Source organism: Podarcis cretensis, assembly GCF_951804945.1.
Source record: "Podarcis cretensis genome assembly, chromosome: 5".
In the NCBI taxonomy this organism is placed as follows: Eukaryota; Metazoa; Chordata; class Lepidosauria; order Squamata; family Lacertidae; genus Podarcis; species Podarcis cretensis.
In genome coordinates, this window is record NC_137174.1 from 87,653,824 (window position 1) to 87,668,800 (window position 14,977).

At 45.1% G+C, this 14,977-nt stretch overlaps 1 protein-coding gene and 1 long non-coding RNA gene across 3 annotated transcripts in view; both read right to left on the reverse strand.

Annotated features, from left to right (window-relative positions):
- The window catches only part of LOC307217291, a 119,893-nt gene extending 115,600 nt beyond the window's left edge, over positions 1-4,293 (reverse strand). Inside the window, exon 1 of the long non-coding RNA XR_013839534.1 lies at positions 4,205-4,293. This is a non-coding gene — a long non-coding RNA (uncharacterized lncRNA). The remainder of the gene's footprint in view (positions 1-4,204) is intronic.
- Positions 1-14,977, reverse strand: part of PLD1 (phospholipase D1) — a 136,048-nt gene that overhangs the window by 114,160 nt on the left and 6,911 nt on the right. The window contains exon 1 of one of the 2 annotated variants that reach the window (XM_079977696.1): positions 2,610-2,896. The exons of the other annotated variant lie outside the window; for it this stretch is intronic. The gene's annotated coding sequence lies outside the window, so the exon portion shown is untranslated. Of the gene's footprint in view, positions 1-2,609; positions 2,897-14,977 lie in introns of those variants that run through there. 2 annotated transcript variants of the gene reach the window in all.

The following is a 14,977-nucleotide window of genomic DNA, read 5'->3' on the forward strand; positions in this document are numbered from 1 at the left end:
TCCCCCCTGTTTTATTGCTTCAAATGCCCATGTTTGTAATCACTAAAAGGTAAAGGTAAAGGGACCCTGACCATTAGGTCCAGTCGTGGCCGACTCTGGGGTTGTGGCGCTCATCTCGCTTTATTGGCCGAGGGAGCCGGTGTACAGCTTCCGGGTCATGTGGCCAGCATGACTAAGCCAGAGCAGCGCACGGAAACACCGTTTACCTTCCCGCCGGAGCGGTACCTATTTATCTACTTGCACTTGATGTGCTTTCAAACTGCAAGGTTGGCAGGAGCAGGGACCGAGCAACGGGAGCTCACCCCGTCGCGGGGATTCGAACCGCCGACCTTCTGATCGGCAAGTCCTAGGCTCTGTGGTTTAACCCACAGCGCCACCCGCGTCCCTTGTAATCGCTACATCCTCACTAATAGGATGCTACCCTTTTGTACCAACTGCCCCTGATCACATGCACTTGAAGTGTTTATGCTAGAACTGGCGTTTCATGAAACTCTTCCTGAGGTAAATGTGCCAGCTAGGAAGCTAGGACTCTGCTCACTTTCCAAATAATTACAAAACTAATCCCAATATATTTTTTGTATAAGCATTTGTGTGTGCACATTCTCTCTCTCTCTCTCTCTCTCTCTCTCTCTCTCTCACACACACACACACACACACACACACACACCAGTTTTACACAGGAGTCAGTCCCAGGCCTTGCTCCCAAGAATTGCACTAATGAACCAGGTCTGCTGGCAAGTCAGATGCATGGACAGACAGCAACTTGCAGAAAAGAATCCTTAGGGTGTCCATAACAGGTTTGAAAACACACCTACGTATCTCATAGTGTCAACACCGATGTGCTCACACCTGGGAGACTTTCAGGGAAGACACCATTTTATGACGCCTACATCTCTGTGGTGGAAGAAACCCGAGGCCGTTTAAGCCAGGTCACTAGCACCACAGACCTGAATCACCCAGGTAATCCTAGATATCCAACCCCATGCCATTGCCTGTTTATATAGACCTAAGATCTAGAACCGTCTCTCAGCCTTGACAGTTTCATCTGCCTCAATAGCCAGTCTTTATACCAACAAGATGCAAGGGGTAGTTTCTATGGTACTTCTCCAAGTTCGCCTCTTTTACCCTGTTATCAGCCATGAGGTAGGTGAGGCTGAAGTCTCCAAGGTGACTGAATGTGCTTCGTGGCTGGGTGAGCATCTGAACCCAGGTCTCTAACTACTAGAGTGTCCTGCAGAGACCACCCTATCAGGAGGTCCATTCTGAGCAGTGTCGGAACCATGCTTTCAGTCTGGCAGCACCTGTCCTGTGGAACTCCCTCTCAACACACATTCCTATGGTCCTTTTGGCACCTGTTAAAAACGTTCCTGTCAAGAGCCCATCAATATCTTCTTCCCAGTTGGCATCAGTCTTTGAATTGATTTTATATATGCACTGCTGTCGTTTTAATATATTGTCTTTACACATGCAATTCTTTTAGATGCACCTGTTTTGCATAAGTCGATATTGATCTCTTTGTACATACCTATTATTTTAAATTGCTTTGGGATGCCTCAAGGGAAGAGATTTGTAAACAACAACAACAACAACATTGGCTCTCACCAAGAAAGCCACTAGGCCCTCTCTCTATGATGCCAGATTGTCCCCCTTCCAGGCCTTTGGACCTTCTGCTCCATGCACTTAAGGACATAAGAAAAGCCCTGCAGGATCAGACCAAAGTCCCATCTGGTCCAGTATCCTGTTCTCACAGTGGCCAACCAATTGCCTAAGAGGATCCTGCAAGCAGGGGACCAGGATTCCCAAGAGGTAGTACATAGCCATATAACTTCTCCATCCATTCTGGGCTTGAGCTTGCTAGCACTTGGACCTGAGGAATCAACACAAGTTTGCACATTTTCTTCTTCACAGGAGCAAGTTGTGGTTACAACAAAATGACTGCTGGTTAAACCAATAAGGACGACCATCAGACATTGTACTGTGGCTGCCCACTTTAGTGACAAGAGGGAGAGAAAGAGAGGGGGGGGGTGAGTACTGGCTCTCTTTGCCTGGCAAAGATCTTTGAGAGTTTCTCAGAAAAGTTTATTTCATTAAGAGCTATCCATCTTTGCCCATTTGCCATCTGAAATCTACAGAAGTTTCGGATCTATGCGTTCAGGCATTACATAGCTTCTAATAAGCCCATTACATAATCTTTTAAGAGGCCAGCCCCTTGCAAAGGAGTTGATCGTTCCCCTTCCAAACTTCTGGGGTGCTCAGTGTATTGGGAGCAAAGCCAAATCAAAAGCAAAGTGAAACCCGGCAAGAAAAGTCATTTTTAATTGTACATGCCAAAACTGAAGGCGACAGATAGCTTTCCAGAGGAAACTTCCATTTTTAATCCTTTAACAGCCAGGTCCCTGCGATCGTTTATATTGAAAGCAACCCCTCCTGTTCTGCAAAAATTAAAAAATACCCTATATAAAGTCATCCCTTCTCCCCTTGTTAGGAGGCAGGAAGCTGAAGCCTCGACTGCCTAGGGCTGTCGCCAGCTCCATGACAGCTTGGCAACAAGTTGAGAGAATCAACACGGACAGTTGACATATACGCGTAGAAGTTTGAAGTGTACTAACCTTGTGCCCCGAGGGAGGAAAGCGACCCATTATCCTTCTGGTGTTTTTTTTTCTCCTTTTAAAAAAGAATAGCCAAGTACTCTCCTTCAGTGTTAAGTGAAACGACCATGCCAGTGTTAAGGAAAAGGCAATTGAACACCCAGGATCTCTTCAGAAACTGGGAAACGGCTTCTAGCTAAGTGCTTCTTTAGCTCAGAGATCTTGAGCTTCTTCCACAGAGGCAGTTTAAGGGAAAATCCAGCCCACGAGATCCTTCAGCCTATGAAGTCGAGCTGATCAAAGGGAAGCCACTCCCCTTGGAGCCCATTCGAATGGGAGGGAGGCAGAGAGGGAAAGCCACAGTCTGAATGAGCTTATTAAGCCCTCTGTGTTTTGCCACTAGACACTCTCTCTCAAAACCCAGGGGAGCATTATTATTTTTTAAAACGCTGCAGGTAGATGAACTTCATCGGAGATATATTCACCTGCAATTGTTACCCACATCTCTTCAAGGTATTTGTGACCCACAAAGCGCAAGATTCTGCAGCTTGTTTACAATGCAAATGAATTGCATTGTGCATCCCTTTGAAGACAGCTGCAGCGTGATGGGGAATATGTTATTCATTCCACTGCATTTTAACCCTCTTTAAAGTCAAGCAGCTTGCAGTGAAAAAGCCTGCAATTTTCAACGCTTGTTCAGTGTCAGTTCCTACAGATCACATGCCGCTGTTGTAAAACCAGGTGTGTCTATCGTAGCCATTTAAACAGTCAGTGTTTATTACCCCAATTGCAAATGCAGAGGTGGGAGAAAGCTAGAAAAGGACTTGCTGCAATTTTTCATTACGGTGGCTGCTCAACTCTTCACTTGACAAAGCAACAGAGTCTAGATACAGAATTCATAGCATTCTTAACACAACCATGTATATAACAGGGATCATTATTATTGTGCTAGCTGTTCTTATTTAGGCTGCAACCCTCAGCACATGTATAGCAAATCCCATTCACTGCAAATTCACCCAAAACAAAGTGTGCATAGGATTGAAGCCTTTCCAGTAAGGAACTTTCACTGAGATCTAGCAGACTTCGATAGTGATGCTTGAGCCTCGCTCCCTCTCTCAACAGCTGCTTCCATGACAGGTACAAAACCCATGGTCCATGACACCCAGACCGCTACGAAAGTCTGAAATAAGATGTTTTAATTCTAATAACTGAAATGTCTGCATTAACAGGTTGAAAGGCTTTTTACTGTTGTCCTTACTGTGCTATTATCTTTCTGGGTTTCCCTGTTCTTTTCCTTCTATTAAGCAAGAACACTTACAGTGTCTTAGGGAGCAATCTTAACACACAAGTAGGGGGACACGGGTGGTGCTGTGGGTTAAACCACAGACCCCAGGACTTGCTGATCAGAAGGTCGGCGGTTTTATAGAAGTAATTTTATTTACTTCTATAAAATGCTGGCAGGGATCCAGACAGGCCTATAGATGCATGTGATGTCGTCAATGTTTGACTTAGGGGCCCAAGTTCAGAGCTCCACTCGGCAGAGTGAGCTAGAGAGCCCCCTTTTCTGGGAAAAAGGACGTGGGTGGCGCTGTGGGTTAAACCGCAGAGCCTAGGACTTGCTGATCAGAAGGTCGGCGGTTCAAATCCCCGCGACAGGGAGAGCTCCTGTTGCTCAGTCCCAGCTCCTGCCAACCTAGCAGTTCAAAAGCACGTCAAAGTGCAAGTAGATAAATACTTCCCACTGCGGCGGGAAGGTAAACGGCGTTTCCGTGTGCTGCTCTGGTTCGCCCTAAGCGGCTTAGTCATGCTGGCCACATGACCTGGAAGCTATACACCGGCTCCCTCGGCCAATAAAGCGAGATGAGCGCCACAACCCCAGAATCGGTCACAACTGGACCTAATGGTCAGGGGTCCCTTTACCTTTACCTTTAGCTAGTGTAGGAAAAGCCAGCGTAAGTTAAGACTGAATAATGTACACAAGATCCAAACTCTGTTCAGCAGTGGAGCTAAAGCTGGCTGAGCTAGCCAAAGTCTGGCAGAGGGAAAACAAGCTGTTAAAAAATAAATAAATAAATAAATAAATAAATAAATAAATAAATAAATATACCCCACCCACCTGGTTGGGCCTCCCCAGGGTGTCTTCCAACAAATTGTTTTAAATATTAAATATTGCTTTAGAGTTGCAAACCACATGGAAGCCATTCTGGTATACAAGCAGTATGTAAAATTAATAAAGAACAACCACAATAAAGTTAGAAACTGTGGGGGGCATGATTTCTACTCCCTCCCCTCATTTCAGACCAGTAGTATGCCCTCTCAAAAAAAGATACAGCCTGGAGAAGAGGAGGTTAAGGGGTGATATGATAGCCATGTTCAAATATATAAAAGGATGTCACATAAAGGAGGGAGAAAGGTTGTTTTCTGCTGCTCCAGAGAAGCGGACACGGAGCAGTGGTTCCAAACTACAAGAAAGAAGATTCCACCTAAGCATTATGAAGAACTTCCTGACAGTAAGAGCTGTTCGACAGTGGAATTTGCTGCCAAGGAGTATGGTGGAGTCTCCTTCTTTGGAGGTCTTTAAGCAGAGGCTTGACAACCATATGTCAGGAGTGCTCTGGTGGTGTTTCCTGCTTGGCAGGGGGTTGGACTCGATGGCCCTTATGGTCTCTTCCAACTCTATGATTCTATGATTCTATGATATTTCTTGCCTACTCATTGTTACTGCAAAGGCTGGGGAGCGGGAGAACCCACCACCCTCCAGATGTCATTGGACTCCAACTTCTGTCAACCCCAGTCGTCATGATTGACAGTCTGAGATAGAGATGGGGAAGAACTTTGGTTCGGCTTGCATTCAAAGGCAAACATGTATCATTCGGTTTTGAAACAGTACGAGTACTGAAACGCAGCCACCCTTTGAAATTCGCATTTCTCCTAATCTCGCAACGCACTTCTGCAGCAAAGCAACGTATACAAAAATGTTGTGGTAAAGTGTGCATAAGAACAAAGAGGTTTGGTGAAAACAACATACAGAAATGCACTAAAGCAGGGCAAAAAAAAAAATGTATTAGACAAAATTGCATGCAAAAATGTGTAATAATTCACACTTAAAGAGACTGATGAATTTTTTGTCGTAGGCAGGGATGAGCAAAACCGGTTTCTCTCAGTTTCTTTTTCCAACTTCGGTGCAGTTTTACACATTTCCACATCAGTTTGTGAATTTATTCTTTTAAGTCCTTGTGAAAATTCACCAACATTTCATTGCAAATTTCTCCTAATGTAAACATTTTGTGTGCAGTATGCATATCTTTGCAATTACCTTCACTAATTCCAGTATGTATCCATCTTGGATCTGAATTGGTTTTATGTAAGTTCTGTTGTTGTTTCAAACTGTTTTTATATCTATAATTGCTTCTTAAAATTTGTTTTGTATATTCTTTAAACATGTTATCAAATTGCAAATCCCTTTGGGTTGCTTCATGGGAAGCTATTCATAAATGAAATCAATAATAATAACAGCTTTTAAGCATACTCTACCTAGTACATGTGCTTTTGTACACAATACTTGGTTGGAGAATTGCAATGGAAAATTTGGGACTGTATTTTGACTCCATTGTTCCAGGAAGTGTTAATGAGATAGATTCACCTTTAAATGCTAACTGAATAGAAATTCTCCCCCCTACACGTCTAACTGTAGTCAGAAGCTCTTTGTGCATGAAAGACTTTTGGAGCAGTGGCATAACATCACTGGAATCAAAATACCTGTCTGTATCTCCACAACCCTGATTTAATTCAGATTTACCCTTTCCTGGGGGGAAAGCCAATATGCAAAAGAACCTGGTTGCCAAAGAACCATTTACATTATCTCAGAAGACTCATTTGCAAATAAAATACTGTTTAGATGCATCCTCAATCTCAGCTCTGCGTTCTTATATTTTCCCCACCATTGTTTTTGTTGTTGTTGTTGTTGTTGTTTAGTCGTGTCCATCTCTTTATGACCCCATGGACCAGAGCACGCTAGGCACTCCTGTCTTCCACTGCCTCCCACAATTTGGTCAGACTCATGCTGGTAGCTTCGAGAACACTGTCCAACCATCTCGTCCTCTGTTGTCCCCTTCTCCTTGGGCCCTCAATCTTTCCCAACATCAGGGTCTTTTCCAGGGAGTCTTCTCTTCTCATGTTACTGCCACGGTAACAGACTGAGGTTGAATCCTGACAAGACAGAAGTACTCTTTTTGGGGGACAGGGGGCGGGAGGGTGTGGAGGACTCCCTGGTCTTGAATGGAGTAACTGTACCCCTGAATGAACAGGTTCGCAGCCTGGGAGTCATTTTGGATTCACAGCTGTCCATGGAGGCGCAGGTCAAATCTGTGTCCAGGGCAGCTGTTTATCAGCTCCATCTGGTATGCAGGCTGAGACTCTACCTGCCCGCAGACTGTCTCGCCAGAGTGGTGCATGCTCTAGTTATCTCCTGCTTGGACTACTGCAATGCACTCTATGTGGGGCTACCTTTGAAGGTGATCTGGAAACTACAACTAATCCAGAATGCGGCAGCTAGACTGGTGACTTGGAGAGGCCACCAAGACCATATAATACGAGTCCTGAAATACCTACATTGACTTCCAATACGTTTCCGAGCACAATTCAAAGTGTTGGTGCTGACCTTTAAAGCCCTAAACGGCCTCGGCCTAGTATATCTGAAGAAGCGTCTCCACCCCCATAGTTCTGCCCGGACACTGAGGTCCAGCTCCGAGGGCCTTCTGGGGGTTCCCTCACTGCGAGGTTACAGGGAACCAGGCAGAGGGCCTTCTCAGTAGTAGTGCCCGTCTTGTGGAACGCCCTTCCATCAGATGTCAAAGAAATAAACAACTATCTGACTTTTAGAAGACATCTGAAGGCAGCCCTGATTTACTCATTTTCTGCAGGAGGGACTTCCACATTTCATTTTGAATTTATATTATTATATATTGCCACAATATAATGGGACAGAATAGTAAAGGTAAAGGTAAAGGTACCCCTGCCCGTACGGGCCAGTCTTGACAGACTCTGGGGTTGTGCGCCCATCTCACTTAAGAGGCCAGGGGCCAGCGCTGTCCGGAGACACTTCCGGGTCACGTGGCCAGCGTGACATCGCTGCTCTGGCCAGAGCCAGAGCCAGAGCCGCACACGGAAACGCCGTTTACCTTCCCGCTGGTAAGCGGTCCCTATTTATCTACTTGCACCCGGAGGCTAGAGACATTTTTAAAAAGAAAAAAAGAAATGAAAGGTGAGAACCTGGGACAGCTAATGGTGAAAACTGGCACCGTTGACATGGCTAGAAACTAGAAATACCCCACCTTTAAACACCTCATACTTGCCTAACAAGGCTAATAAGGAAGAGTCTAGAACTGAACCAGAATCAGAGGAATGTTCAGTTCATAAGGATAATAGACCTGAAGCTGCCATCTTTAAACACAATTAAATGGAACCACATCCTCTTGAACTCTGCAATCCCAAAACCATAAGCCTAAGTACGCTTAATTAAACCAAATGCATATTTATTCTTTCCCCATTTACCACTTCCATCATTTCCACCTCCCTTCCTCCGTTGTCTCCTCTGTGTTTTAATTTTAGATTGCAAATTCCTCTTGCACTTTGCAAAGTAATCTGCCCATTGACGACATGGCAAATCAACGAACATCGAAGTGGAGCTTCCAAGCAAACAAATATTACATATTGCGTCAGACATGTCATTTCCTGGTTACTCCGGAAAACTCATCGCTTTGATTTTGATGGAACAAGGCCCTTAACAAGGTGCCTTAAGGACTGCCTGATTCTTTATGATCCACCTCAATCTCTGAGGTCTTTTGACGGGGCACTTCTGGTAATCCCAGGCATGACTGGCCTTTCCCTGGGGCAGGCCTTGCCCTGTGGAACTCCTTGCCAATAGGGCTTCGGCAGGAGCCATCCCTGCTCATTTTTAAGGGAGCAATCCTATGCACAAGAAGCTGGATGTTAAGCCAGTGTAGAGCCTGAACCAGATTCAAACCCCGTTCAGCAGCCGGACAGCTGGCAGAGGGAAAACAAGCCTTTAAAATGGTGCTCCATGCTGAATAGGCTTAGGATCCGGTCTCCCCACTCTGCTCCTGCCCCCACTAACACCCCTTTCCCCAGTTTAGCAAATTGAGCCGTTATATAAAATAAATAAAGGTAAAGGAACCCTGGATGGTTAAGTCCAGTCAAAGGCGACTATGGAGTTGCGGCGCTCATCTCGCTTTCAGGCCAAGGGAGCCAGCGTTTGTCCACAGCCAGCTTTCCGGGTCATGTGCCAGCATGACTAAACCGCTTCTGGTGCAACGGAACACTGTGATGGAAGCCAGAGCGCACGGAAACGCCGTTTACCTTCCCGCCAAAGCGGTATCTATTTATCTACCTACTGGTACCTATTTATCTACTTGCACTGGTATTCTTTCAGCTGCTAGGTTGGAAGAAGTTGGGACAGAGCAATGGGAGCTCACCCCGTCATGCAGATCCGACACCTTTACCTTTGAGCCAGTGTATCTTTGGCTGAGCTGGGGCTGGAGCCTTAATGCCAGCTGAGCCAGACACTACATTCTAAGCTGCCCATCCCAGCAGATCTTGCCCCTAAATGTCTCCTGAAAACTGTATTATTACTCAGGCAGGACTTTCAAAACTGAGATTCTTGGCCAATCAGCTCTTACGGATATGGCTGGTGCGTTTATTGCGCTAGGTGTGCTTTTTAGCCTGTGTACCTCCTTATGCTATTCTATGTCAAAGTGCGGTTTGTTGGAATTTAAGTAAATAATAAATAAAACTTCCAAATAGGTTTGCTGGGGATCACAAGCTCTGTCTAGACAAAAAGTCACAGTGAGACATCCAAGAGCCATTCATAAAGCATGGGAAATAGACAAAGGAAGGCTGCTGGGAGATTTACTGACTCATACAGTGCCTTTCGGTCACCTAGTGAAAAGTTTCCTTTTTTAATTTTTTCTCCTAGGCATTCTTCTAATGAAAGAAAGGGGACAGCGTGCACCAAAGCCACAAGCAAGACATTTGCACACAGGCCAAAACTCATTAGATAAATCTGTAGTTAGCAGTGCAGCCATTTGCACAACAAACGGATCCCTAGACCTTCATTAAGTAAAGGTAAAGGGACCCTGACTGTTAGGTCCAGTCGTGACCGACTCTGGGGTTGCGGCGCTCATCTCGCTTTATTGGCCAAGGGAGCCGGTATACAGCTTCCAGGTCATGTGGCCAGCATGACTAAGCTGCTTCTGGCAAACCAGAGCAGCGCACGGAAACGCCGTTTACCTTCCCGCCAGAGCGGTACCTATTTATCTACTTGCACTTTGACGTGCTTTCAAACTGCTAGGTTGGCAGCAGCAGGGACAGAGCAATGGGAGCTCACCCGGTCACGGGAATTCAAACTGTTGACCTTCTGATCGGCAAGTCCTAGGCTCTGTGGTTTAACCCACAGCGCCATCCGCGTCCCCACCGCGTCCCGCGACCTTCATTATTCATCCCCAAATGTCCATCTCTGAAATCCAGACTGCGTAGGACACTCTCATGCTAAAAACAGCTGATTGGGAGGGAAGAAGTGTTAGAATTGGACAACAACACACAGGGACGGGTGGCGATATGTCACCATTTCCCTGGCTTAAATCAACCCTCTTCCACCCAAAGCTATAATAATAATTATTTATTAAATTTGTTAAGTCGTTTTAACTTGCCCAAGGCAACCCAAAGCGACGTGCAAACCAAAGCTATCAGAAACAGAAGAGAAAAAAGATAGAAGGTCATATACAACTGAATTTTACTCAGAGTGGACCGACTGAAACAAATAGGCCTAACTTGGCCATGTTTGTTAATTTCAATAGGTCTGCTCTGAGTAAATGTAGTTGAATAACACTCAGACACTCCTCCCCCTATGATTTTGGAGTTATGTATGCTTCTTGGGGTTTATAACCTGACTTTTACCTCCATCAGCCAGTTAGAAAGCTGCAAATATCAGCCACCACCATGCCTGCTGACACAGAGACGTTCTCTGCACCTGTCTTCCGCTCATGACAGAAGGAAGGGTGGGTGGGTATCCAACCTTGAGACTATTTAAGAGGCCAGGTTCAATGTATGAGAGGTAGGGCCAGTGCAAACAGGAAGAGGAAGTGGTCTCTCATGTATTGTGGATTTCTGAAGAGATATTTACTGAGACCTTTTACGGGCACCGCAAGAGGTATTGGTGGGCACACTGGTGCCCGTGGGTGCCACGTTGGAGACCCCTGCTCTATTCTGACCCCTCTCTTCAGAGCTGCAGGCAGAGATCTTCCATGCCACCTGCTACTTGATATTATTCTTAAAATTAGCTATGCCAGTAGTACATGTGAAAAGGATCTAGGGGTTTTAGTGGCCTAAAAGGATTTAGGGGTTTTAGCACTCAGGGAGGGATGGACCACAAGCTTAACATGAATCAACATGAGACAAAGCAGCAAAAAGGGAAAAAAGCGCTAATGCTATTCTAGGCTGCATCAACAGAAGTATAGTATCCCAATTAAGGGAAGTCACTTTATTCTGCCTTGGTCAGGTCCTGTGTCCAGTTCTGGGCACCACAGTTCAAGAAGGATATTGACAATCTGATATGTGTGCAGAGGAGGGTGACCAAGATGTTCAAGGGTCTGGAAACCAAGCCTTATGAGGAAGCTGGGTGTGTTAAGCCTGAAGAAGAGGAGGCTGAGAGGAGATATGATAGCCATCTTCAAATATCTCAAGGGCTGTCAAGCAGGGAATGGAGCAAGTTTGTTTGCTCCTGGTCAAGAGGGATAGATTCAATATACAAGAAAGGAAGAACTTTTTAATGCTAAGAGCTGTTCGGGCGTGAAACGGACTCCCTAGGGAAGTGGTGGTTTCTCCTTCCGTGGAGGTTTTTAAGCAGACGTTGCGTGGCCACCTTTCATGGATGCTTCAGCTGAGATTCCTGTGTTGCAGGGGGTTGGACTAGATACCCCTTGGGGACCCTTCCAACTCTAAGAATCTACGATTCTATGATATGAGTGATTGAACCTGGAACCACCTGCTTTCAATACACAGATTCTGTCACTGACTTATGGCCTTGAGATAAGAGTTTTTTAAACTAACTAAACAGGCATTGGGAGATTGAATATCTGGTTTGCCCCTAAAATTCTCCTGTTAAGAGTGAACTCAAACACTTCTACAGAACCCAAAGCAACATGTGCCTCAGGCTGTCCTCCTCTCCTCAGCCTCAAGCTTGATCCAGACAAGCTCTCCTTGTGCTAAAAGCCTAACATAAATGTGTCACATAAACCCGCAAGGGAAACTGCCTCTGTAAACAAGGATGGCATTCTTTTCTTGCTTACACAAAATCACTAGGCTGCCACCTAGTGGCAGCATCCTTGTGCATAATTCACAGTAGAACAAAACATAAAGCTCCAACCAGCAAAAATACATAGGAAAGAGATGATCAGGGAGAACATTGCCATATGGCACTGAAAGAGAAGATCAAGTCAAAGACCATCCTATCTTTCTTTTTCTTTCTTTTTTGACTGTAGTGACTAGTTTGTTGGTCTAAAGAGATGGAATCCCAGGTCCAAATTTCTACAGAGTGATGAAGCTCACTATCTGGTCTTGGGAAAGTCCTAAGCTCTCAGCGTAATCTTTTCACAGAGCTGTTGTTTGATTTACAATGCAGGCTTGATATCCTTGTTGGAATTTCAGGTGCAAACGGAATAATAAGTTTGTGGACCTGTGGAAAAATATGGAGGCAAGATGTATCGTGGCCAAATAATGGTTGTGGACTGATTCATCAGATGGACAGGACCTGATAAAGCACAAGTTGATGTATTGACTTAACACAGGTTGAGACCTGCAGACTGCAGGAGCGTATCTTTAAAGATAAGGTGCTCGATGGGAATGCCATACGTAATCTAAATACCTGTTTGATAAGCAGAGCATGAATACTAAGTAAGGCCTTTTTTGCCGCACATTGCACAGAAACAAGCGTGGGTTTGCCACTGTACATGCGACAAGGAGGTACAACCAATAGTGGCCACACAGATCAGTGTGGCCTGCGTGATGCGACTGTTTTCAAACGCCTATTTTGTCGCATCCAAATTGTTCGCTTTTAGGCTCATGCTGAAAGAAGAAGAACTATCTGAAGAAGAACAGGCCCTGTTATTCGTCAGAGTGAAACCATCGCCTCAGGAGGCAGATTCTGGGGGCCAGCAGCCCCTCAGACCCAGCTATTCCCCTTCGCCAGAGATTAGAGCTATGTGTGCCACTGGCCTGTAATGATGCGTTGAAGAATTTTTTGCGCTGCTTTCCTCCATTGCATTGCCAGGCTTTTCAGTACCTGTGGCAGAAGCTACCAGGAGCTGGATTGTGGGTGTAGAGGCCTCACAACAGTGTGACAGGGATGGAACAGTATCTAGGTCCCGCCCAGGAAAAATGAAACCTGTGCTCTGGGTTGGCCTCTCACCTGGGCTGGGAGGAGAGGGAATTCCCTGGCATGGAATGCAGGTGTGGAGAGGAGACTGAAAGCTGTACCACTCTTGATGTACAGATGGTATATTACACCAGTAAAAATGGCAAAAATGTATAAAACCGGGTCGAATACATGTTGGAAATGTAAAGAAAAAGAAGGTACTTTTTATCATATGTGGTGGGAATACAGAGAAGTTAAAAAAAAAAGGGAAATGATATATAATGAATTGGGAAAAAAAGTTTAAAATGACATTTGTAAAAAAAAAAACCAGAAGCATTTGTTAGGGATTGTAGGACAAGACCTGCCAAGAAAAATAAAGAACTTATTTATGTATGCTACAACAGTGCAAGGATGGAAGAATGAGGGAAACCCCAATGAAAAAACAGTGGCAAGAAAAACTGATGAGCTAAGCGGAACTGGCTAAATTGACATATAAATTGCGTGACAAGGACAATCGTGACTTCAAGGAAGAATGGGAACTTTTTTCAATCTATCTAAAAAAACAGCAAAATGACTTGGACTCCTTGGCAGGTTTTGAATAAACATCCATAAATTTATTAGTTGAACACATGACAGATAAGGCAAGGATATGCACAATTTTATAACATGCAGAGAACAATATGTGCAAAGAAATCAGAGAGGGGAGCTGAGGGAAGTCCTGGGGGGGGGAGAGGTGGAGGGAAAGGGGGGGAATAATGCAATTGATTATTTGGATGGATAATGTGGTATGTTGAAAGTGTTTAATAAAAATTATTATTTTTTTAAAAAGCTGCACTAGAAGCAAGCTATCCTTCCTCTGTATGCCCCATTTTGTATGCTGCAATTAATCCCAAGTACGTTTGAATAAAATAATAGCATATATTTCTGCCGTTGGCCCTCCCTCCATTTTCCTCCCCTTCTTCTATTGTCTCCTCTGTGTTGATTTATTGCAGAGCTACAAGCCAGGATGGCTATACCTTGCCTCCCAGGTTGGAGGTTTCTAGGACCCTCGTACCTATGGGACTGCCTCTCCTGGTATGCCCCACGGAGAGCCTCAAGGTCCATAAATAGCAACACCCTAGTGGTCCCGGTCCCTAAGGAAGTTAGATTGGCTTCAACCAGAGCCCAGGGCCTTTTCAACTCTGGCTCCAGCCTGGTGGAACGCTCTGCCTCATGAGACCAGGGCCCTGCAGGATCTGATTTCATTCCACAGGGCCTGTAAGACAGAGTTGTTCCACCTGGCCTTTGGCTTGGAGCCAATTTGATTCCCTCCCCCTCTTTCTTTTTCCTTTTTCCTTTCTCCTCCTGTGATGAGGCTGTATTTTAATGTTTTAATATTTTAATGTTGTATTTTAATCTTGTTTTTAAGTTGTATTCATTCAACTTGCTTTTATTATTGCTTGTCAGCCGCCCTGAGCCCGGCCTTGGCTGAGGAGGGCGGGGTATAAATAAAAAATATTATTATTATTACTACTACTACTACTACTACATGGGTTGCTGGGAATCTTGAGCAGAGGAAGCGCTGTCGTGCTCAGGCTCTACTTTTGGGCTTCCCGTGGGCCCCTGGCTGGCCACTGTGAGAACACGATGCTAGACTAGATGGGACTTTGGCCTGATCCTGCATGGCTGTTCTTGGGGATGGGGAATCGACGGCCCTCCAGATGTTACTGGGCTTCAACCAGATGTCTTAGGCAGCGGGGTCAAAATGGTCAGGGATGATGGGAGTTGTAATCCAACAACACACAACTCCCCACTTCTGTTTTATGTCAAGCATTTCTCTCTCTCTTTCCTTTTCTCCTTTTGCTTGTTAAGACCTAGGTTTGTAAACATTTGCATCACCTGCCCTAGAAACAGGATGCGATACAAAGCTAAGTAAATAAACTTCCAAGAGTAGCTTGTCAGCTCCTGTGGTATATTTACT